Source organism: Haematobia irritans, chromosome 4, assembly GCF_050003625.1.
Source record: "Haematobia irritans isolate KBUSLIRL chromosome 4, ASM5000362v1, whole genome shotgun sequence".
NCBI classification, from domain to species: domain Eukaryota; kingdom Metazoa; phylum Arthropoda; class Insecta; order Diptera; family Muscidae; genus Haematobia; species Haematobia irritans.
In genome coordinates, this window is record NC_134400.1 from 14,513,644 (window position 1) to 14,538,523 (window position 24,880).

Sequence of the window (24,880 nt, forward strand, 5' to 3'; positions counted from 1 at the left end):
CACACAAATGCACAGCAGGAGGTATCCCGAATGTGGGTGAGTCTTGTAGATAGGATAGCTTGAGGGCAAACATACTTTATTTTATAGACGATAAAATAAAAATTGTTGCTGTTATTGCACTAATAAGTCTCTCACTCGCCGTCTCTCCCTCTCTCTATTTGTATTTTTTTATTTTGCATGTGAATGATATATGTGTATTTATATGTGGTGGTATAACGGTTTATGAAGTTCTTGGTGTTTTTTTTTACTCCTGCTAAAGAAGAGAACATGTGTTGTGTTGTGGTGACTTGCAGTCAGAACTCGCATACAATGTCAATTTTGATAAATTTTCACCACATTAACTCGAGTCAGCCAAGTTACCTCTGACACTCATATCAACAATACCCACTTGTCAGTGTAAAGCAGGCCGTCGTCGCGAGTCAATTCGAGTCGCTATTATTTGGTTGACATTCTGTTCATTCGTCGTTCCATATCTTTTGCACAGAACAGAACAATCCAACTAAAACCTAAGAGCATGTGAGCGAGCGAGCTATCAGTTGTACTATAAAAAGCTATGCCAGTGATATTCAAAGTTCAGTTTGGATATTTTAAAGCGTAGCATCGAATGGAAAAGCCATAACCTATGGGCATAGACCAAAGAATAAACGCGGACGCGATAAATATGATAAAAAGTTGCAAAATTCTTTAGGAAAAAATCAAAAAGAAAAAATTAAAACAAGGAGAAACAAAAAAAATTTATCACCAATTTCTAACAAAGAAAATGAAAATAACCCAATGAGATATATAAAAATATAATGAAATAAATAAAAATATTAATATTCAAATAGTTTTCTATGTGAATTATTCGAAAATCTATGAAATTGAAGGAAAATGATTATAAAGTAAGAATTATTATCAAATTATCATAATAACTCAACACAAGAGCACAAAGTTTGTTAGTTTAATCTTTTAAGTCTTTTTCATTAAAAAAAAGCCGGAAAATCTTATCCAATTGGCTTAAAAAGAAAATACGGAAAACGGAAGGAAGTTTGAAGATTTTTCCATTTGTTTCGTGAAATTTGTTTGCATCAATTCCTTGTGTTCTCCTGGCAGAGATGATTTTTGTGTGAGATATTCTCAACTCAAATGTAACAAAAAACAAATGTGAGAGTACCAAAAAAAAAAAAAAACTAGAACTACAAATAACAAAGTACTGGAAAAGAAAAACAGGCAAAGGATAAACCGAGACATAGAGAGAGAGAGAGTTTAATTGCAAAAATAGTCTTTTGGTCTCAGCTGATGTATGGTGTGTTCATGTTTGTTTATTATTTTTTATGGGAAGGTTTGCCGTTACCTGTAGAGTTGCCATTGTTTGCATAAAAAAGTAAAGAAGAAATTGCAATTTACGGATAGATATACAAATTTGCGATTATATGAAATATGTGTATATATAGTGTAACCTCTCAGAAGTGGACCCTCACCACTTTTGATAAAGTTCGTTTAAATTACGCCTTCAGGTCGGTACTATGTTCGCTTTTCGCGTTGAAATGTTCGCGGTTACTTCCTTGTTTATCACAATGGACTGAATAGTCTAAGCCTGAATCTTAATCGGTCTGCCACTTTAACCTAACCTACTTCCTTGTTCCTCTAGATTTCGGCAAAGACTTTACAGGAAGATGTTTGTTTGCATTTATAATTTTGATTATTTCAGGATAAGTAATCGCCAAAATAAAGTGATTTTCAACTCGAAAACCGAACACGCACAACAAACGCAATACTGACTCACGTATAACCTAATTGATCTGAACCACCGTGGAGCAATGGTTGGAATGCCCATCTTGTATACAAAGGGTCGTGGATTCTATCCTCTCAGTTTTGACCGTATATCAACAAAAACTTCTGCGTTGGTTTATCCCCTTTCAGTAATGCTGATGCCATTTCTGAGTGTATCAAAGATTTTCTGAGTGGTTTGAAAGCCTTTCGGAATCGATTATAAAAAGGAGGTCTCTTGTCATTGAGCTCAAAATTAGAATCAGGTAGCACTTAGTGATAAGAGAGAAGTTTATCACCTATGGTATCACAATGGGCTGGCACTATACTTAAGGTAACCTAGCCACGGTTGCCACACTTGGTGGAATTCTACCAAAAGTGGTATCCCCCTCAAACTACCACTCTACCAAAAGTGGTAGATTGGTAGTTGATATACAAGTAGAAATAAAATGTTGACACAATTTTCTATAGAAGTAAAAATTTGACAAAATTTTCTATAGAAATAAAATTTTGACAAAAATTTTTATAGAAATAAATTTTTGCAAAAATTTTCTATAGATATAAAATTTTGACAAAATTTTCTATAGAAATAAAAATTTTGACAACATTTTCTATAGAAATAAAAAATTTTAACAAATTTTCTATAGAAATAAAAATTTTTAACAAAATTTCTACAGAAATAAAATGTTGAAAAAATTTTCTGTAGCAATAAAATTTTAACAAAATTTTCTGTAGCAATAAAATTTTGACAAAATTTTTGTAGCATTTTGACAAAATATTCTATAGAAACAAAATATTCTATAGCAATAAAATTTTGACACAATTTTATATAAAAATAAAATTTTGATAAACTTTTCTCTATAAATAAAATTATGACAAAATTTTCTATAGAAATAACATTTTGACATAATTTTCTATAGAAATAAAATATTGATGAAATTTTCTATCGAAATAGAGTTTTGACAAAATTTTCTATAGGAAAAAATGTTGACAAAATTTTCTATAGAAATAAAAATTTTTAACAAATTTTCTATAGAAATAATAATTTTTAACAAATTTTCTACAGAAATAAAATTTTGACAAAATTTTCTGTAGCAATAAAATTTTAACAAAATTTTCTGTAGCAATAAAATTTTGACAAAATTTTTGTAGCATTTTGACAAAATATTCTATAGAAATATATTCTATAGAAACAAAATATTCTATAGCAATAAAATTTTGACACAATTTTCTATAAAAATAAAATTTTGATAAACTTTTCTCTATAAATAAAATTATGACAAAATTTTCTATAGAAATAACATTTTGACAAAATTTTCTATAGATATAAAATTTTGACAAAATTCTCTATAGAAATAAAAATTTTGACAACATTTTCTATAGGAAAAAATGTTGACAAAATTTTCTATAGAAATAAAAATTTTTAACAAATTTTCTATAGAAATAATAATTTTTAACAAATTTTCTACAGAAATAAAATTTTGACAAAATTTTCTGTAGCAATAAAATTTTAACAAAATTTTCTGTAGCAATAAAATTTTGACAAAATTTTTGTAGCATTTTGACAAAATATTCTATAGAAATATATTCTATAGAAGCAAAATATTCTATAGCAATAAAATTTTGACACAATTTTCTATAGAAATAAAATATTGATGAAATTTTCTATCGAAATAAAGTTTTGACAAAATATTCTATAGAAATAATTTTGTTGTTGTTGTTGTTTTTGATTTCAGCTTAAAACCATGCATTGAGTAAACTACAAGTGTAGCTTAACCAACGGAGGAAAATAATATTTGTCAAATTTATTTGGGCAAAGCCCTATAGACTGCAAGATGGTTGAATGAACGCACGTTTCGGAATTACCACATTCCTCAGCAGCCTCCTCTACTTGCAGCAAAACTATCAACCAATTATCAGAATAAATTCAGGCAATTCAATAAACCCAAAGTGAACCGCACTTGAACCTTCCGAAAAAAGGTTTATAATAGCCGGCCTTTGCCGAAATAAATTTGTACAAACATATCTCTTTTCCTTTGCCACTGTCAAATCATCGATTTGAGTGCAGTTGGCTGGGTTTATTTTGAGCGTGCTTCCTCTTACTTCATTCGTTTTGTTTTGTTATTGTTGGTTTATCCTTCAATCATTTAGTTTGGTTTTCATTTCAGCTTAAAACTATGCATTGACTAAACTACAAGTGTAGCTTAACCAACAGAGGAAAAGAATTTTTGTCAAATCAAAAACAACAAAATGATTGAAGAATAAACCAACAATAACAAAACAAAACGAATGAAATAAAATTGTGATAAAATTTTCTATAGAAATAAAGTTTGACAAAATTTTGTATAGAAATAAAATTTTTACAATATTTTCTATATAAATAAAATTTTGACAATGTTTTCTACAGAGATAAAATTTTGACAAATAAAATTTTGACAAAGTTTTCTACAGAGATAAAATTTTGACAAATTTTTATTCCTATAGAAATGAAATTTTGACAAAATTTCTATAAAAATAAAATTTAGCATAATATTTTTTTCTTTGGTAGTTTTTTGGTAACATTTTGTCAAATTTTTAGCAGATTTTTTTTTTGGCTCGAGTGGCAACCGTGAACCTATAGAAAGTTAGAAGACTTTTTAATATCTCCATGGCAACCCTATTGATACTAACTTCAATGGGTCTGCATGTGTGAGTGTATGCTCTCAAGTGGATTCCTGTCATTTTCTTCCCTGCAATAGGTGGCGTGTGAGTATGAGAAAGTTTACTGTTGCTGGTAACCTGCTATCAGTATATACGATTGTAGACATTGCCACCACCAACTGTTTCTGTTGTTGTCTCATTTCCTTTTTGTTTTGGCATTTATAACTACACGCCTCTCAAACACCGACACGCGCTTATCATCAAACTCACCTTATTCACAATTCAGACAAATGTTGCCATCTAAAATGAAGGAATAGGCAGGAAGAAGGTTTCACATTGTTTTATTTATTTATGCTTGGTGTCACATATGCCATTCTTTGTTTAATTGCGATTTTCTTACGCCAGTGAAAAAAAAAAAACAATTGGTCCATTTAATTTTCCTTTTTTTATTGGTGTTTTCGCATTTTCTTTTTATCGCAATTCTTTTGTTGTTTAAAAGTGGGTACTAAGTTCGATTTTTTTCTACCAGATTTCCATATTGATTTCCGACCATATAAACTAAATATATTTTGTTCATTAGGGTTCGATTTGCCTGAAATTTTAAATAAGGTGACATTTCGGATCACGTACACTGAAAAAACAGTGAACCCACCAGGAAAGATAACTTTCGATTAATTTTAGAAAATTTGGAACTTTTTTAGAAAATTTTAACTAAACGGTATTACAAGCGCTGGCATCACTCCGATATGGCAAAAATAAGTAAATATTTTTCGACAAATTCAAGAAAATTTATTAGACATAACTAAATTTTTTCAGTAGTTAAAGAAAATTTTGTAGTTTTAAGAGAAATCTTGGAGTTCAAAATTGCAAGAATGTCTTTAGTGACATACGAAGTTCATGATGGACACATTTTTGGTAAAATTTACAAATTTAAAGAAATAATGAACTATTTTGTAAGAAATACGAAATTAGGAAATCTTTATGCTTTATTTGTGTATAACTTTTTCCCGTTTTTTAGTTCATTTAACTAACATACGCAAAAAATTATTTGACTAAAATAAACTTTTTCCAAACATAATGATTCTATGAACTAATATAAAGTTAATATGGCTTTAGTGAAATAGAGAGTTCACTTTTTTTGAGTGTAGATATGTTTTAGCAAAAGCAGAGTCACGAGTACATTTTCGCTTGGGAAGATTTTTTTTCGTTGTAGTCACACACTTACCAATTCCGATAATATGTAGCAATTTTTCAATAAAGTAGGTGTAACATTATAAAAAAAAAGTTTTCATTTGAAACGACTAATTTATCAATACAAACGTGCTGCTTAGTTTATGACCCATTGGAACACAATGAATCCAGGAGAACGTGTTTAAACACACATTTGTTCTTTACTATGTTAAGTAAGTTTGTGCAATAAATTTTACCAAAGTGTTTAGAGGGATCCAATATGATGTAATGTCTTGCCTACCCTAAAAAAAAAAGATCATGGATTCTATTCGAGCCCAAAATATTTTTCAGCACATATATAAACTAATGAATTTATTTTGTTAAAATTTTATTTATATGGAAAATTTTGTCAAACTTTTATTTCTTTAGAAAATTTTGTTAAAATTTTATTTCTCTAGGAAAATTTTGTCAAAATTTTATTTCTATAGAAAATGTTATCAATATTTTATTTCTATAGAATTTTTTTCAAAATTTTATTCCTGAAAAAAATTGTGTCAAAATTTTATTTCCATAGAAAATTTTGTCAAAATTTTATTTCTGTAGAAAATTTTGTCAAAATTTTAATTCCATAGAAAATGTTGTCAACATTTTATTTCTATAGAATTTTTTTCAAAATTTTATTCCTGAAAAAATTTTTGTCAAAATTTTATTTCCATAGAAAATTTTGTCAAAATTTTATTTCTATAGAGAGTTTTGTCAACATTTTACTCTTGTAGAAATTTTTTGCAAAATTTTATTTTTATGGACAATTTTGTCAAAATGTTATTTCTATAGAAAATTTTGTCAAAATTTTATTTCTATAGGAAAATTTTGTCAAAATTTTATTTCTATAGAAAGTGTTGTCAAAATTTGTTTTCTGTACAAATTTTTTTTCAAAATTTTATTTCTGTACAAAATTTTATCAAAATTTTATTTCTGTAGAAAATTTTGTCAAAATTTTATTTCTGTAGAAATTTTTTTTTAAATTTTATTTCTATAGAAAATTTTGTCAAAATTTTATTTCTATAGAGAGTTTTGTCAACATTTTATTTTTGTAGAAATTTTTTGCAAAATTTTCTTTTTATAGAAAATTTTGTCAAAATTTTATTTCTATATAGCATTTTGTCAAAATGTTATTTCTCTTGAAAATTTTGTCAAAATTTGATTTCCATTAAAAATTTTGTCAAAATTTTATATAACGAATTTAAATGATTCAATTAATTTTTTAATTGAAATGTTTTGTATCACAGAACTTATAGCTTTGTCAAAATGTTATTTCTGTTGAAAATTTTGTCAAAAATTGATTTCCATTAAAAATTTGGTCAAAATTTTATATAACGAATTTAAATGATTAAATTAATTTTTTAATTGAAATGTTTTCTATCACAGAACTTATAGTTTTGTCAACATTTTATTTTTGTAGATTTTTTTTGCAAAATTTTATTTCTATAGAAAATTATGTCAACATTTTATTTCTATAGAAAATTTTGTCAAAATGTTATTTCTATTGAAAATTTTGTCAAAATTTAATTTCCATAGAAAATTTTGTCAAAATTTTATATAACGAAATAAAATGATTCAATTAACTTTTTAATTGAAATATTTTCAATCACAGAAATGATAGTATCAATAAAAACATTAATTGAAAGTCAATTAAAATATTAATTGATACTATTAATTTTTGAGATTGATTTTTGTTTCAATTTAAAAATTCCTTGAATCAATTAAATTTTTAATTTTTTGATTGCACAGAATCAACCATACAGTAAAAAATGTACCATTTTTGGTAGAATTATACAAATTGTGGCAACCGTCTGATATGTTTTGGGAGTTGCAAAATTTAATTTCTGTAGACAATTTTTTCAAAATTCCATTTCCATTTTGTAATAATTTTAATGGTATAAAAAGTTATGTTAAAATTTTTATTTCTATAGAAAATTGTTCCTCTTAATTGGAGAGGAACATTTGCAAAATCTAATAAAACAACAAGAATTCTACCAATCTACCAAACCGTAAAAATCTACCATTTTGGTAGAATTCTACTTTATGGCGAAAAAATCGCAATAAAAAGAAAATTCCCCTATACTGGCAACACTACCTGGAAAAACTCACTGAATTATTAGGTATAAAGTGGTGATCTCTTCGATGTAAAGAAAAAATAAGAAGTCATTCTTAATTTAATGTGAGATCTGGACCAAAATTTCCTGTAGGAATATTTTCCTTATGGCTTAATTTATTTGTTTTGAGTAACATAAATGTATCGGCTGTATTCGAACTACTGTGCAACAGTGATAAAACAAGCTTATAGGGATAAATGTTGTTTGCTTTCAATTCATGTTGTAGTATATTTGACGACGTGTGGCCCCTGTAAACAAATGTGGTGAAATCAGTTTTCTCACACCACAGCATTGCAATGAAAATAACCAATATTGGATAGAAGGGAGGTGGCGGTGGTTGGTGGAAATATACGTGAAGTAGGCCTTGAGTTAAGGTGTTGAGTATTTGTGAGTGTATGATAAATTAGTTACTCTCATTATACCCTTTTTCATTGTGCTCTGTTGTATGGACCCAATCACTTTCTCTCTCTCCCTCGCTCTCTCTATGCTATGAGAATCATTATAAATCTCTGTGATGGTATTTTCTCTTTTCCTATTTGTAAGTGGACAAGTGTGTGTGGCAATATAAACAAAAAATGCAATGCTCGTAAAATTTTATTTATTTTTTATACGCTTTTATTGAAATTGTTCATTCGAATGAAAATGTTTTTTTGAGGGGAGTTTGCAAAATTTTATTTTTGTTTTATTCATTCCATTCTTGTTTTCTTATTTCATTCAATTTTAGTGGAGCATAAAAATGCTTTTGGTAGAATTACCTTTTCGATTAACATTTTGTGCTACATTCAGCAAACATTAACAACAGCTACAAGCAACGAAAAATTCAAAACAATAACAAAAACAACCAACACCAACACCAACAAATAAAATATAGAGGAAAAAGTAACGCATTGCTCAAAAACGCACACAAAAAAAATTAAATAAAACAAGAGTTAAAAAATATGTCAACATTTATTTTGGCATAACACACATTATTCTGAATTACCCCCTCCGTCAGCCACTTCACGAAAAAAAATATTTTAACTACGAGGCCAGCAAAACGTCAAATGTTGGCCAACAGACAATAAGCCAACCTGGAACATCGTTCATTTGTTTGCTACTCATATTTCATGGACAACAATAAAAACCCAAAAATCTATACAATCGGAATCGATTGCCAGGTGAGTATTTTATTCTTTTAAATTTGCATATAAATTTGCATATATGAAAAACACATCGAGAAAATGTTAGCACTGTGAAATCTCTCAAATTTGAACACTCTGAAAACTGGACACCTCCCAAAAGTGGACAGAGGTGTATTGAATCATTTGCTATATTAGCACATTAAAATTAACCTGTCATAAATGAATACCTCCCATAATTGAGGCGACCGTGGTTGCTCATTTTAGAGAGGTTTTAAAAGGGACATATGCAATTTGTCAAAATTTTATTGCTATAGAAAATGTTGTCAATTTATTGCATTTTGTCAAAATTTTATTTCTATAGAAAATGTTGTTAAAATTTTATTTCTATAGAAAATTTTTTTCAAAATGTTATTTCTATAGAAAATTTTATTTCTATAGATAATTTTGTCAAAATTTTATGTCTACAGAAAATTTTGTCAAAATTTTTTTTCTATAGAAAATTTTGTCAAAATTTTATTTCTATATCAACTTTTGTCAAAATTTTATTACTATCGAAAATTTTGTTAAAAGTTTTTTTCTATAGAAGATGTTGTCAAAATTTTATTTCTGTTTTTTTTCTGTCAAAATTTTATTTTTATAGAAAATATTGTCAAAATGCTATGTTATTTCTATAGAAAATAGGTCAAAGTTTTATTTCTTTAGAAAATTTTGTCAAAATTTTATTTCTATAGAAAATTTTCTCAAAATTTTATTTCTAGAGAAAATTGTGACAAAATTTTATTTCTATAGAAAATTTTGTCAAACATTTTATTTTTCTTGAAAATTTTGTAAAAATTTGACTTCTATAGAAAATTCTGTCAAAATTTTATTTTTATAGAAAATATTGTCAAAATGCTATGTTATTTCTATAGAAAATAGGTCAAAGTTTTATTTCTTTAGAAAATTTTGTCAAAATTTTATTTCTATAGAAAATTTTCTCAAAATTTTATTTCTAGAGAAAATTGGGACAAAATTTTATTTCTATAGAAAATTTTGTCAAAATTTTATTTCTATATATTTATAACCTGTGATAACTGAATACTTCCCATAATTGAGGCGACCGTGGTGGCTCACTTTAGAGAGGTTTTTAAAAGGGACATATGCAATTTGTCAAAATTGTATTTCTATAGAAAATTTTGTGAATTTATTGTTATAGAAAATTTTGTCAAAATTTTATTTCTATAGAAAATTTTGTTAAAATTTTATTTCTATAGAAAATTTTTTAAAAATGTTATTTCTATAGAACATTTTATTTCTATAGATAATTTTGTCAAAATTTTATGTCTACAGAAAATTTTGTCAAAATTTTATTTCTATAGAAATTTTTGTCAAAATTTTATTTCTATATCAACTTTTGTCAAAATTTTATTACTATCGAAAATTGTGTTAAAAGTTTTTTTCTATAGAAGATGTTGTCAAAATTTTATTTCTATGGAAAATGTTGTCAAAATTTTATTTCTGTAGAAAGTTTTGCCAAAATTTTATTTCTACAGAAAATTTTCTCAAAATTTTATTTCTAGAGAAAATTTTGACAAAATTTTATTTCTTGAGAAAATTTTGAGAAAATTTTATTCCTATAGAAAATTTTATCAAAATTTTATTTCTATAGAAAATTTTGTCAAAATTTTATTTCTATAGAAAATTTTGTTAAAATTTTATTTCTATAGAAAATTTTCTCAAAATTTTATTTCTATAGAAAATTGTGACAAAATTTTATTTCTATAGACAATTTTCTCAAAATTTTATTTCTTGAGAAAATTTTGACAAAATTTTATTTCTATAGAAAATTTCTCAAAATTTTATTTCTATAGAAAATTTCTCAAAATTTTATTTTTCTATAGAAAATGTTCTCAAAATGTTATTTCTATAGAAAATTTTTTCAAAATTTTATTTCTATAGAAAACTTTCTCAAAATTTTATTTTTAGAGAAAATTGTGACAAAATTTTATTTCTATAGAAAATTTTCTCAAAATTTTATTTCTAGAGAAAATTGTGACAAAATTTTGTTTCTATAGAAAATGTTGTCAAAATTTTATTTCTATAGAAAATTTGGTCTAAGTTTTATTTCTATAGAAAATTTTCTCAAAATTTTATTTCTATAGAAATTTTTGTCAAAATTTTATTTCTATAGAAAATTTTGTCAAAATTTTATTTTTATTGAAAATTTTGTAAAAATTTGAAAATTTAGTCAACATTTTATTTCTATAGAAAATTTTATCAAAATCTACCAAAACATCAAAAATTCTACCAAAGAGTAAAAATCTATCACTTTTGTAATAAGAAGCGTAGCTAACACGATGTTTAACCAAGTTCACATAAGTATCTATTATTGACCATAATATGTCTCGTTTACGTGTGAAGCTACACAGAGTACGTGTATTTGATAACAGATTAACTGTCTGTGTCTGAGATTTATGGCAAAATTTGTTGGATCAGTACATCTCAGACAATTTGTTACTTTTTGTAATACTTCAGCCTTGAAAACGCACGAGTATATTTGGCCGTACATTAGGCTGGGTCGAATTTTAAATTCTCACCATCAAATATATTAGTTTCCGTTGAAAACCTCTCACACTGGACTAACAAACTTACTCCCTAATGAAGATCGCTTCAAATGGTACAGATTCCAAAGTTATATTTTAAGTTTCCAAATATGGAGACTACATGAGATTCTGGCATTAAAAAAAAATACATTTTTGAGTTTTGGAGGAATCGGATGAAACAACTCCGTACATGTCATACCCCCATACTCGAGTGAGTGCGAAAAGCAATGTCGGGAAATCTTACTTCTAATTTCTATAGAAATAAAATTTTCTATAGAAATAAAATTTTGACAAAATTTTCTATAGAAATAAAATTTTGACAGAATTTTCAATAGAAATAAAATTTTGACAAAATTTTCTATAGAAATAAAATTTTGACAGAATTTTCTATAGAAATAAAAAATTGTCAAAATTTTCAATAGAAATAAAATGTTGACAAAATTTTCTATAGAAATACAATTTCCATAAAATTTTCTATAGCAATAAAATTTTCACAAAATTTTCTATGGAAACAAAAGTTTGCAAATATTTTCTAAACAAATAAAATTTTAACAAATATATTGGTGGTAAAATTTTCTCCAAATATTGGTAGTTTATCTTTGGCTCGAGTGGCAACCATGATACGAGTACAGCCTAAACATAAGTTTTGGTTCACCATTACTTTTGCCCGACTATTTGCTTCTTTTACTTCATTCCGATAAAATTGCATATAGCTTAAGAGACATCAGCGACGTCAGCGCTATTGTCGCTGGCTTGAATGGCAAGCGGTTTGGAATGATGATGTCTGAGTGTTTTCATATCCCTTCTGGGATTTTGAGTGCGTTGCCTCTTGAACACACACACACACTCACACTATATCTCTGGCCAGCTTTTCCCTTCGTTTATTTTTTTTTGGTCCTTCGATGGCAGCGTCTACAAACTAAAATGGAATGTGTCGATAGCTTTAAGATTAGATGATGCATATGACTCAACCATGATGCACATCACCACATATGGTCTATACTCCCAGTCATAGTTGGGTATACTAGAAATTTTGTTTGTTGACGTTAAAATAAGAAACTAACATGCTTTATTTTGTTTTCCTTTTGCAATGCGTTGCGAACCACCATGGTTTCTCATATCTAGAGGTGAGCGAGTGAAATAAAATTGTCGTGACTCTCAGGAAAATGCCCGAGAGACACGTGAGTAATAAAGAAACAATTATAAGGGGTAGAAATAATTTTCTATAGAAATACAATTTTGCAAAATAAGATTTGTTTGTTTGGCCGTTTTTTGGTAAAATTTTCTAAAAATTTTGATGGATTATTCTTAAATATAAAATTTTGACAAGATTCTCTATAGAAATAACATTTTGACAAAATTTCCTATAGAAATAAAATTTTGCAAAAATTTTCTATAGAAAAAAAAAAATTTGTTACAATTTTCTGCAAAAGTGAAATGTTAACAAAATTTTCTATAGAAATAAAATTTTGAAAAAATTTTCTATATAAATGATATTTTGACAGAATTTTCTATAGAAATAATATTTTGACAGATTTTTCATTCTAAATAATAATAAAATTGTGACAACATTTTCTATAGAAATAAAATTTTGTTACAATTTTCTATAAAAGTGAAATGTTGACAAAATTTTCTATAGAAATAATATTTTGACAAAATTTTCTATAGAAATCAAATATTAACAACAATTTCTATAGATATAAAATTTTTAACAAAATTTCTATAGAAATAAAATTTTGTCAAAATTTTATTTCCATAGACATTTTGACAAAATTTTATTTCTATTTCATTTTCAAAAAATGTTCTATAGAAAAAATTTTCATTCTCATATCTCAATCACGTTCACATATCCCTTCCTATCCTCAGGCAGAGCATAATGGTTCTCATTCTTGTCTGGTTTGTTTATTGTCAACTCCACTCGTTTTTATTTACGAAAATGTACTCCACTAAGGGTTTTATGCAAAACCAGATGAAACACCACCATAACCACCACCACCACTACCACAAAACATCAGTGCCCATTTAGTTGGGATTGAAGTTTTCATTTTTTAAACGTTTCCAAACAATTCACGGTCCAATGACAAAAAAACAGAAACGCACCACTTTGCACATATGGCCCTTGGCGTCAGCCGGCCACGGACACGTTTGCTCTGTCATCCACATATATATGGTGCTTGGAAGAAAAAAAAATTAACACAAAATAAAAAAGTCATTCAACAACATAAGGCTCTCTTGGGCCTGTGAAGTGAGTCATGCCTTATCCATGATATAGTCGTAGTAGTGATAAAAAATCCATTTGCCACTTAGTATTTTCGTCTGGTGTGACTCTGTTTGTCACGTCTTTAGTGAGTGCGCCCATGGTGATAAGATGAGATATATTTTCAAAGAACCAGCATAATTGCGATTATTTCCATATCGGAGGAAAATTCTATTCCTAGCTCATGCTAGCCGGTCTTTACCCTGAAATAAGACAATAATTTATTTCTTACCGTATAGCATATGTAAAACATATGTGTACTTGAAGTAAGATCAAAGAATTCAGAGAAAATAATTAAAATTGAGGTAAATTAATTTAATGAATTTAGTTGAATTTCTTTATTTAGCGACTCTTTGAGTCGGCTCGTAATAAGGTCGCCTTAGCTCTTTGAATTTAATTCTGCCCTAAGGTGTTGTTTTTTATCAACATTTTTATTCATATCAAAGGCTTATTTTATTTTGGTGTTGAAGCTACTAAATACACATCAAGTGCTGGTATTTGACACATATTCTGTAGAGTACACAATCTGTTTTAGAAGTTCTTTTATATTTTTGGTTGAGTTAGAGGACGGAAATCGTATGTAGATAAAACTAGCATTTCTATAGAAATAAACCATACAACTGTTTTTCGAATAGAAATTAGAACAGAAAAAACAGAAGTCTGTCTGACTGTCGGCTTTGTATTTTAACTTGTAAAATATAAAAAAAAAAATCTTTTCACAAAACAAATCTTGATAAATAAATTTGAATTAAAGCGTATAGATCGACAAAATTTTCTATAGAAATAAAATTTGGAGAAAATTTTCTACAGAAATAAAATATTAACAAAATTTTCTATGGAAATAACATCGTGCAAAAAATTTTTACAGAAATAAAATTGTCTATAGAAAAAAAATTTTGGTAAATATTTTTAATGGAAAAAAATTTTGCAAAAATTTTCTATAGAAACAAAATTTTAATAAAATTTTCTAGAGAAACTAAATCTGGACACAATTTTCTATATAAATAAAATTTTGACAAGATTTTCTATATAAATAAAATTTTGACAAGATTTTCTATAGAAATAAAACTTTGACAAAATATTCTAAAGAAATAAATTTCTGACAAAATTTTCTATAGAAATAAAATGTTGATAAAATTTTTTATAGAAATAAATTTTGACAAAATGATATCAGCCAAAATTTTCTATAGACATAAAATTTTGTAAAATTTTTCTACAGAAAAACAAAAATTGACAAAATTTTCTATAGATATAAAATTTTGTTTAAATTTTTATGGAAATAAAATTTTTCCAAAATTTTCTATAGAAATAAAATTTTTCCAAAATTTTCTATAGAAATAAAATTTTTCCAAAATTTTCTTTAGAAATAAAATTTTGCAAACATTTTCTATAGAAATAAAATTTTGCAAACATTTTCTATAAAAATCAAATTTTGCAAAAATTTCCAATAAAAGTAAAATTTTGACAAAATTTTCTATAGAAATAAAATCATGAGAGAATTTTCTATAAAAATAAAATGTTGACAAAGTTTTCTATAGAAATAACATTTTGACAAAATTTTTTAATAGAGATAAAATTTGAACAAAATTTTCTATAGAAATAAAATTTTGACAAAACTTTCTATAGAAATAAAATTTTGGCAAAATTTTCTATAGAAATAAAATGTTGGCAAAATTTTCTATAGAAATAAAATTTTGGTAAACCTTTTCTACAGAAATAAAAATTTCTATATAAATAAAATTTTGACAAAATTTTAAATGGTAATAAAATTTTGACAAACAATTGTATAGATATAAAACTTTGACAACATTTTTTATAGGAGTAAAATTCTGACAAAATTTTCTACAGAAATAAAATGTTGATAAAATTTTTTATAGAAATAAATTTTGACAAAATGATATCAGCAAAATTTTTCTATAGAAATAAAATTTTGCAAAATTTTTCTACAGAAAAACAAAAATTTACAAAATTTTCTACAGATATAAAATTTTGTTTAAATTTTTATGGAAATAAAATTTTTCCAAAATTTTCTATAGAAATAAAATTTTTCCAAAATTTTCTATAGAAATAAAATTTTTCCAAAATTTTCTATAGAAATAAAATTTTGCAAACATTTTCTATAAAAATCAAATTTTGCAAAAAATTCCAATAAAAGTAAAATTTTGACAAAATTTTCTATAGAAATAAAATCTTGAGAGAATTTTCTATAAAAATAAAATATTGACAAAGTTTTCTATAGAAATTACATTTTGACAAAATTTTTTAATAGAAATAAAATTTGGACAAAATTTTCTATAGAAATAAAATTTTGACAAAACTTTCTATAGAAATACAATTTTGGCAAAATTTTCTATAGAAATAAAATTTTGACAAAATTTTCTATAGAAATAAAATGTTGACAAAATTTTCTATAGAAATACAGTTTTGCAAAAATTTTCTATAGATATAAAATATAAAAAGAAATAAAATTTTACCAAAATTTTCTATAGAAATAAAATTTTGACAAATTTTCTATATATATATATATATACAATTTTGAGAGAATTGTCTATAGAAATAAAATGTTGAGAGAATTTTCTATAAAAATAAAATTATGCAAAAATTGTCAATAGAAGTAACATTTTGACAAAATTTTCTATAGAAATAAAATTTTGAGAGAATTTTCTATAGAAATAAAATGTTGAGAGAATTTTCTATAAAAATAAAATGTTGACAAAGTTTTCTATAGAAATAACATTTTGACAAAATTTTTTAATAGAAATTAAATTTGGACAAAATTTTGTATAGAAATAACATTTAGACAAAATTTTCTATAAAAATACACTTTTGACAAAATTTTCTATAGAAATAAAATTTTGACAAAAGTTTTCTCTAGAAAAAAAATGATAAAATTTTCTATAGATAGAGGTTAGGTTAGGTTAGGTTAGGTGGCAGCCCGATGTATCAGGCTCACTTAGACTATTCAGTCCATTGTGATACCACATTGGTGAACTTCTCTCCTATCACTGAGTGCTGCCCGATTCCATGTTAAGCTCAATGACAAGGGATCTCCTTTTTATAGTGAAACCACTTAGAGAAGCTTTGAACCCCTCAGAAATGTCACCAGCATTACTGAGGTGGGATAATCCACCGCTGAAAAACTTTTTGGTGTACGGTTGAAGCAGGAATCGAACCCACGACCTTGTGTATGCAAGGCGGGCATGCTAACCATTGCACCATGGTGGCTATAGATATAAAATGTTGTTTACATTTTTATAGAAATAATTTTTTTTCCAAAATTTTCTATAGAAATAAAATTTTGACAAATTTTCTATAGATATAAAATTTTGAGAGAATTTTCTATAAATATAAAATTTTGAGAGAATTTTCTATAAAAATTAAATTTTGATAAAATTTTCTATAGAAATAAAATTTTGCAAAATTTTTCTATAGAAATTTTCAATAGAAGTAAAATTTTGACAAAATTTTCTAAAGTAACAACATTTTGAGAGAATTTTCTATAGAAATAAAATGTTGAGAGAATTTTCTATAAAAATGAAATGTTGACAAAGTTTTCTATAGAAATAACATTTCGACAACATTTTTTAATAGAAATAAAATTTGGACAAAACGTGTTCTATAGAAATAAAATTTGGCAAAATTTTCTATAGAAATAAAATTTTGCAAAAGTTTTCTGTACAAAAAAAAAATTTACAAAATTTTCTATAGAAATAAAAGTTTACAAAAGTTTTCAGTAGAAAAAAAAAAATTGGCAAAATTTTTTAAAGATATAAAAATTTTGTTGAAATTTTTATGGAAATAAAATTTGTCCAAAAATTTTGACAAATTTTCTATAGATATAAAATTTTGAGAGAATTTTCTATAGAAATAAAATTATAAGGGATTTTCTATAGAAATAAAATTTTACAAAAGTTTTCTGTACACAAAAAAATTGACAAAATTTTCTATAGAAATAAAAGTTTACAAAAGTTTTCAGTAGAAAAAAAAATTGAGAAAATTTTTTAAAGATATAAAAATTTTGTTGAAATTTTTATGGAAATAAAATTTTTCCAAAATTTTCTATAGAAATAAAATTTTGTCAAATTTTCTATAGACATAAAATTTTGGGAGAATTTTCTATAAAAATAAAATTATAAGGGAATTTTCTATAGAAATTTTCAATAGAAGTAAAATTTTAACAAAATTTTCTAAAGAAACAAAATTTTGAGAGAATTTTCTATAGAAATAAAATGTTGAGAGAATTTACTATAAAAATAAAATGTTGACAAAGTTTTCTATAGAAATAACATTTTGACAAGTTTTTTTAATAGAAATAAAATTTGGACAAAACTTTCTATAGAAATAAAATTGTGGCAAAATTTTCTATAGACATAAAATTTTGCAAACGTTTTCTGTAGAAAAAAAAAATTGACAAAATTTTTTATAGGAATAAAAGTTTACAAAAAAATTGACAAAATTTTTTAAAGATATAAAAATTTTGTTGAAATTTTTGTGGAAAAAAATTTGTCTAAAATTTTGACAAATTTTCTATAGATATAAAAATTTGAGAGAATTTTCTATAAAAATAAAATTTTGACAAAATTTTCTATAAAAATACAATTTTGACAAAATTTTCTATAAAAATAAAATTTTGACAAAATTTTCTATAGAAATAAAATTTGGACAAAATTTTCTATAGAAATAAAATTTTGACAAAATTTTCTATAGAAATAAAATTGTGACGAAATTTAATCTTTTATTCTTATTTAATCTTTTATGGTGATGCATATATTCCCAATACCTAGTATATCAAAAACAAAAATAGAACATGTAGTTCTTAATAGGTCTGGTGACGATGGAAACTCATCACTCAATGTTGATGTGTAAACACATTTAGGTGGTATGAGGTGCAATCACCTCATTTAAGCTCTACATTTTTATCTTCTGTTGTTTGGCATTAAGTAAAACATTTAGGGGTTTTTTTGCTGTTTAAACAAAATAAAAAACAAACATTTGAATGATGAGGAATTTGCTTTTACTTCAAGAGAAAAGAAAAACAAAATTTCCAGCTTTATCATAAATGTGAAAAAATAAGTTTTGAAAAAATATAAATATGTAGTGTTACTAGGTTTTAATTGCTGGTCTTCATTTTAGTGGTTATCATAATGGTAAAGAAGTTCATAAATCATTTAGCAGATAATATGGTGATGACAAGTAGATACTGGTGTTAAAAACAAATAGACTAGGTAGGCCACTAGAGATATTTTATGTCTACTTATACCTGTGTCGATTTTTTTTATATCTGTTTTGGTATAGCCCCCACATAAAATAATTTTTCGTTTTGATTTTTGGGCATTTTTGGCCAAAGAAAAAAATACTTTCCTCAGGAATGAAATTTTAGACAAACACAATTTCCTATAATGTAAAGCAAATAATGCCAAGTTTGTGAAGAACGATCGCTTCTAATATTTTTTATTTGCTTTAAAAAAAAAAAGTTTTTTTAAAGCTTCAGAAAGTCTCTTTTCAATTCACATGGGTTCTTTGAGGGCCTTAAATAGTCGACCTTGCCTGATACCCTCCAATTAAAATATTCACTATCGTGTTTTTGTAAACCCTCAAATAAATTATGTAGCATTTGCATAAATTCTATAAAATTTACATAGAGTTTGGCTGCATAACATAATGTGTGTCATACATGTATGGAAATTTTTGCTAAAATTGAGTTTTAGTTTGTTTGGATTTAATATCGAATAGATATTTTAATTATAGTACACTCGAAAAAAAAACATATAAAAAATATTGACACATTTTGAAAAAAAAACAAAAATAATCTGATTCAATCATGAAATTAATTAATTTTAAATTGAAATGTCTTCAATCGCAAAAATGATAAAATTAATTTATTTTATTTGAAAATTTCAATAATTTTTTAATTAATTCAATTAAAAATGTAATTGATGTAGATTTTAAAAATCAATTAATTTTTAATTAATTCAATCAAAAATTTAATTGATGGCGATTGAAATTAATTGTTTAATAAAAACTGTGCAAATTGTTCACTCATTTTCTTAACTAACTGTGTGTTTTTTAGTTTGATTAAAAAAATGATTATATAAATTAAGTTTTTAATTAAAAACTATCTTCAATAATTTTCTTATTTAGATTTGTGTCTTTATTTTGATTAAAAACTAAATTGTTTTGATTAATTTTTTATTAAAGATTAAAAAAAAAATCAATAATTTTTTTAACTGACTTCGTCATCCGAGTTTGATTAAAGCGTTAATTGTATCAATTAATTTTTTAATTGAAATTTTAAATATTTTCTATCATTGACCTACTTGAATTAATCTTCTAGTTTGTTTAAAAATATTTTATTGTATCAATTAATTTTTGTTTTAATTAAAAAAGTTTTCAGCTTCAATTAAATTTTTAATTGGAAATATTTTGGTTATATGTTTTTTCTGTAAATGCAACCTTAATATTAAGGTTAAATTTTGTCAAAATAAAATTACATTTAGAACACGATCCAATGAAGTTTGAATCTCTCTTTATGTCTTTGAAGTTAGGAAAATTTTCCTTAAAATAAAGAAAACCATTTTTGATTTAATGAAATAATCTTTAAATTAACTAAGAGATATTCAATCTTTAGTTTACAAATAAAACAGTCTCAAATATACACCTAGAAAAAAAGTGAACCTTCATGGTGGAATGAAAAAATGTAGGTTGATTTTACAAAATTTTAACAAAAATATTGGAAATATTTTGGTGATATTTTTGTCTGTGTATGCCACCTTAATATTAGGGACTAATTTCTTTAAAATAAAATAATTTTTGCCATAAAATTTTCCTATTAATTTTAGAACACGATCCAATGAAGTGTGTATCCCTCCTTATGCCTTTGAAGTAAGGAAAATTTGCCTTAAAGTAAAAAAAAACATTTTTGGTTTAAAGAAATAATTAAGTCTTTGGTTTAAAAATAAAAAAGTCCAAAAAAGGCCTCAAATATGCACACAGAAAAAAGTGAATCCACCATGAAAGAAAATGTAGGTTAATTTTATAAAATGTTAACTAAAATATTTTAATAATTGCAATCTTTGCCTCGGAATCAATATCAAAATCCTTAAGGGAAGGTCAAAATCTATGGACCCAAGAAATCCTTTTTTGAGTGTATGATTCCAATCTATCATAGGTTTTCGCAAATGGAAAATGTATTTGCCCAATCGTAGCTAACTCTTACCCACATGGAATCATGCAAACCCTAAGTATGGACTTATTTTGTGATACCACTTTAGTTCGTTCGATCGATTTGAGTGGTATGATGAATAAGACGGTGATGATGATTGAGTTCATGCCCATTGTTGGCTGTGTGTTTTGCTGCATTCACATTGTAAGACAAATAGGTAGGTGGTTGACTAAATTATACGAATATCCTTTCTGTAACATTTAACAAGGGCTACAGCAACAAAAACAAAAAATCACAACAGTTGTAACGTTACCAACAACAACAAGCAAGTGCTAGGCAATAAACAAACAAACAACAAAACCAACAAAATTGTTGAGTGAGCAAAAGAGTGCTCCAGTTTTGTAACAAATGCAAAGTACAAAGAAAAATAAAACCAGCCGACAATCAAGAATGTAATACAGTCGAACATGTTTATAATGTACCCTGGTTGGAAAATTATGAACTGTTTTGTAGGAAATTCGAATTTAGTAAATTTTCAATTTTTTATGTTAATCTTTTTTTTTTGCGCTATGAATAGTAGCCACAAAACAAAAATTATATGGATTTTTTCCAAAAATTTGGTAATTTTTTTGATTTCTCTAGAAAATTTTGCCAAAATTTCATTTCTATAGGAAATTTTGTCGACATTTTATTTATATAGAAATTTTGTCAAAATTTTATTTATATAGAAATTTTGTCAAAATTTTATTTCTGTAGAAAATTTTGTAAAAATTCTATTTCTATAGAAAATGTTGTTAAAAATTTTATCTCTATAGAAAATTTTGTCACAACTTTATTTCTATAGAAATTTTGTCACAATTTTATTTCTGTAGAAAATTTTATCAAAATTTTATTTCAATAGAAAATTTTGTCAAATTTTTATTTCTATAGAAAATTTTTTTCAGAATTTTATTTCTATAGAAATTTTTTTCAGAGTTTTATTTCTATAGAAAATTTTGTCAAAATTTTATTTCTATAGAAAATTTTGTCAAAATTTTATTTCAATAGAAAATTGTGTCTATATTTTATTTCTATAGAAAATTTTGTCAACATTATATTTTTATAAAAAAATTGTCAAAATTTTATTTCTATAGACATTTTGTCAAAATTTTATTTCTATAGAAAATTTTGTCAAAATTTTATTTCTAAAGAAAATTTTGTCAATACTTTATTTCTATAGAAATTTTGTCACAATTTTATTTCTATAGAAAATTTTGTCAAAATTTTATTTCTATAGAAAATTTTGTCAAAATTTTATTTCTATATAAATTTTTGTCAAAATTTTATTTCAATAGAAAATTGAGTCTATATTTTATTTCTATAGAAAATTTTGTCAACATTATATTTTTATAAAAAATTTGTCAAAATTTTATTTCTATAGACATTTTGTCAAAATTTTATTTCTATAGAAAATTTTGTCAAAATTTTATTTCTATTGAAAATTTTGTCAAAATTTTATTTCTATAGAAAATGTTGTCAAAATTTTATTTCTATAGAGATTTTGTCACAATTTTATTTGTATAGAAAATTTTGTCAAAACTTTATTTCTATAGAAATTTTGTCACAATTTTATTTCTGTAGAAAATTTTGTCAAAATTTTATTTCTATAGAAAATTTTGTCAAAATTTTATTTCTATAGAAAATTTTTTCTAAATTTTATTTCAATAGAAAATTGAGTCTATATTTTATTTCTATAGAAAATTTTGTCAACATTATATTTTTATAAAAAATTTGTCAAAATTTTATTTCTATAGACATTTTGTCAAAATTTTATTTCTATAGAAAATTTTGTCAAAATTTTATTTCTATTGAAAATTTTGTCAAAATTTTATTTCTATAGAAAATGTTGTCAAAATTTTATTTCTATAGAAATTTTGTCACAATTTTATTTGTATAGAAAATTTTGCAAAATTTTATTTCTATAGAAAATTTTGTCAAAACTTTATTTCTATAGAAAATTTTGTCAAAATCTTATTTTTATAGAAAATTTTCCCAAATTTTATTTATATAGAATTTTTGGTAAACATTTTATTTCTTATTTTATAGACAATTTTGTCAAATTTTATTTCTATAGAAATTTTTTCAAAATTTTGTCAAAATTTTATTTCTATAGCAAATTTTGTCAAATTATTATTTCTATAAAAAATTTTGTCAAATTTTTGTTTCTATAGAAAACTTTGTCAAAATTTTATTTCTATAGAAAATTTTTTCAAAATTTTAGTTCTATAGAAAGTTTTGTCAAAATTTAATTTTTATAGAAACCTTTGTCAAAAGTTAGATTTCTATAAAAAAATTTTGATTTCTGTAAAAATTTTGTCAAAAATTTATTTCTAAAGAATATTTTGTCAAAATTTTATTTCTATACAAAAATTTGTTTCTATAGAAATTTTTGACAAAATTTTATTTCTCTAAAAATGTTGTTAATATGTAAAACTTTGTCAAAATTTTGATTTCAATGGAAAATGTTCTCACAATTTCATTTATATAGAATATTTTTTCAAAATTTTATTTCTATAGAGATTTTTGTCAAAATTTTATTTCTAAGGCAAAATTTTATCAAAATTTTGATTTCTATTGACATTTTGTCAAAATTTTGTTAAAATTCTATTTCTATAGAAAATTTAGTCAAAATTTTATTTCTATAGAAATTTTGTTAAAAACTGTATTTCTATAAATTTTCCTAGAAAGTTTGTTAATTTGTAAAATTTTGTCAAAATTTTATTTCTATAGAAAATTTTGTTAAAACTTTATTTATATAGGAAATTTTGTCAAAATATTGTCTCGATAGAAAGTTTTGTGAAAATTGTATTTGTATAGAAAATTTTGTCAAAATTTTATTTCTACAGAAAATTTTATCAAAATTTGATTTCTGAAAAAAAAAACTGTCAACGTTTGGAATTCTACAGAAAATTTTGCAAAAATGTTATTTATATAGAGAATTTTGTCAAAATTTTATTTCTATAGTGAATTTTGTCAAAATCTTATTTTTATAGAAAATTTTCTTTCTATAGAAAATTTTGTCAAAATATTATTTCTATAGAGAATTTTGCCAACATCTTATTTTAATAGAAAATTTTGTCAAAATTTCATTTCTATAGAAATTTTGTCACAATTCTATTTTATTTCTATAGAAAATTTTGTCAAATTTTTATATCTAGAAAATGTGTCAAAATGTTTTTTCAATAGAAAGTTTTGTCAAAATTTTATTTTTAAAGAAAATTTTGTCAAATTTTTATATCTAGAAAATGTGTCAAAATGTTATTTCAATAGAAAGTTTTGTCAAAATTTTATTTTTATAGAAAATTTTGTCAAAATTTTATTTCCAAAGAAAATTTAGTTCAAATTATATTTTTATAGAAATTTTGTCAAAATTTTATCGGTATAGAAATTTTTGTCAAAGTTTTATTTCTATATAAATTTTGTCAAAATTTTGTCAAAATTTTATTTCTGTTGAAAATTTTGGCGAAATTTTATTTCGGTTGAAAATTTTGGCAAAATTTAATTTTGGTTGAAAATTTTGGCAAAATTTTATTTCTACAGAAAATTTTGTCAACATTTTAATAGAATTCTACCAACTGTGGCAACCGTGAATGTAACCCTTTCTCCTACGTTCCAAGATCGGCTAACGCGTTTCCCACGAAATTCGTAACATATACTTAAGTTTGTTTAAACTTCATATTTTTATTTATTTATTTATTTATTGTTTAATTTAATCATACAGTAAATGTATGATAAAAAAGAAAAGGGAAAAGTAGCATTGGCTGCTAACGCCATCAGCTATTAAACTTCATATTTTTTTCCATCAGTTAGGTCATTTGCATATGATCTTTGAAGTTCAAAAAGAAAATGAGCCCCAATATTATTTTGGGGTCGATTTTCATGTTTCATTTACATTTTGTTGACGCTCATATATTTATTTATTCTGCTTTTTTATCTAACATATGGACTAGCTTACAATTTTTTCTATTTGCTCCCTAAACGTTGATTCTAAAATTCCTTCCAAA

The 24,880-nt window shown here is 24.4% G+C and overlaps 1 protein-coding gene across 4 annotated transcripts in view; it reads left to right on the plus strand.

The window, feature by feature from the left end:
* The first annotated feature begins 411 nt into the window (after window positions 1–411).
* Window positions 412–24,880, plus strand: part of GlcAT-P (Glucuronyltransferase P) — a 98,628-nt gene continuing 74,159 nt past the window's right edge. For 2 of the 4 annotated variants that reach the window (XM_075308286.1, XM_075308289.1), the window contains exons 1-2: window positions 412–881; window positions 8,440–8,872. The gene's annotated coding sequence lies outside the window, so the exon portion shown is untranslated. Of the gene's footprint in view, window positions 882–912; window positions 1,144–8,439; window positions 8,873–24,880 lie in introns of those variants that run through there. The other 2 variants (XM_075308287.1, XM_075308288.1) reach the window with 2 other exon arrangements.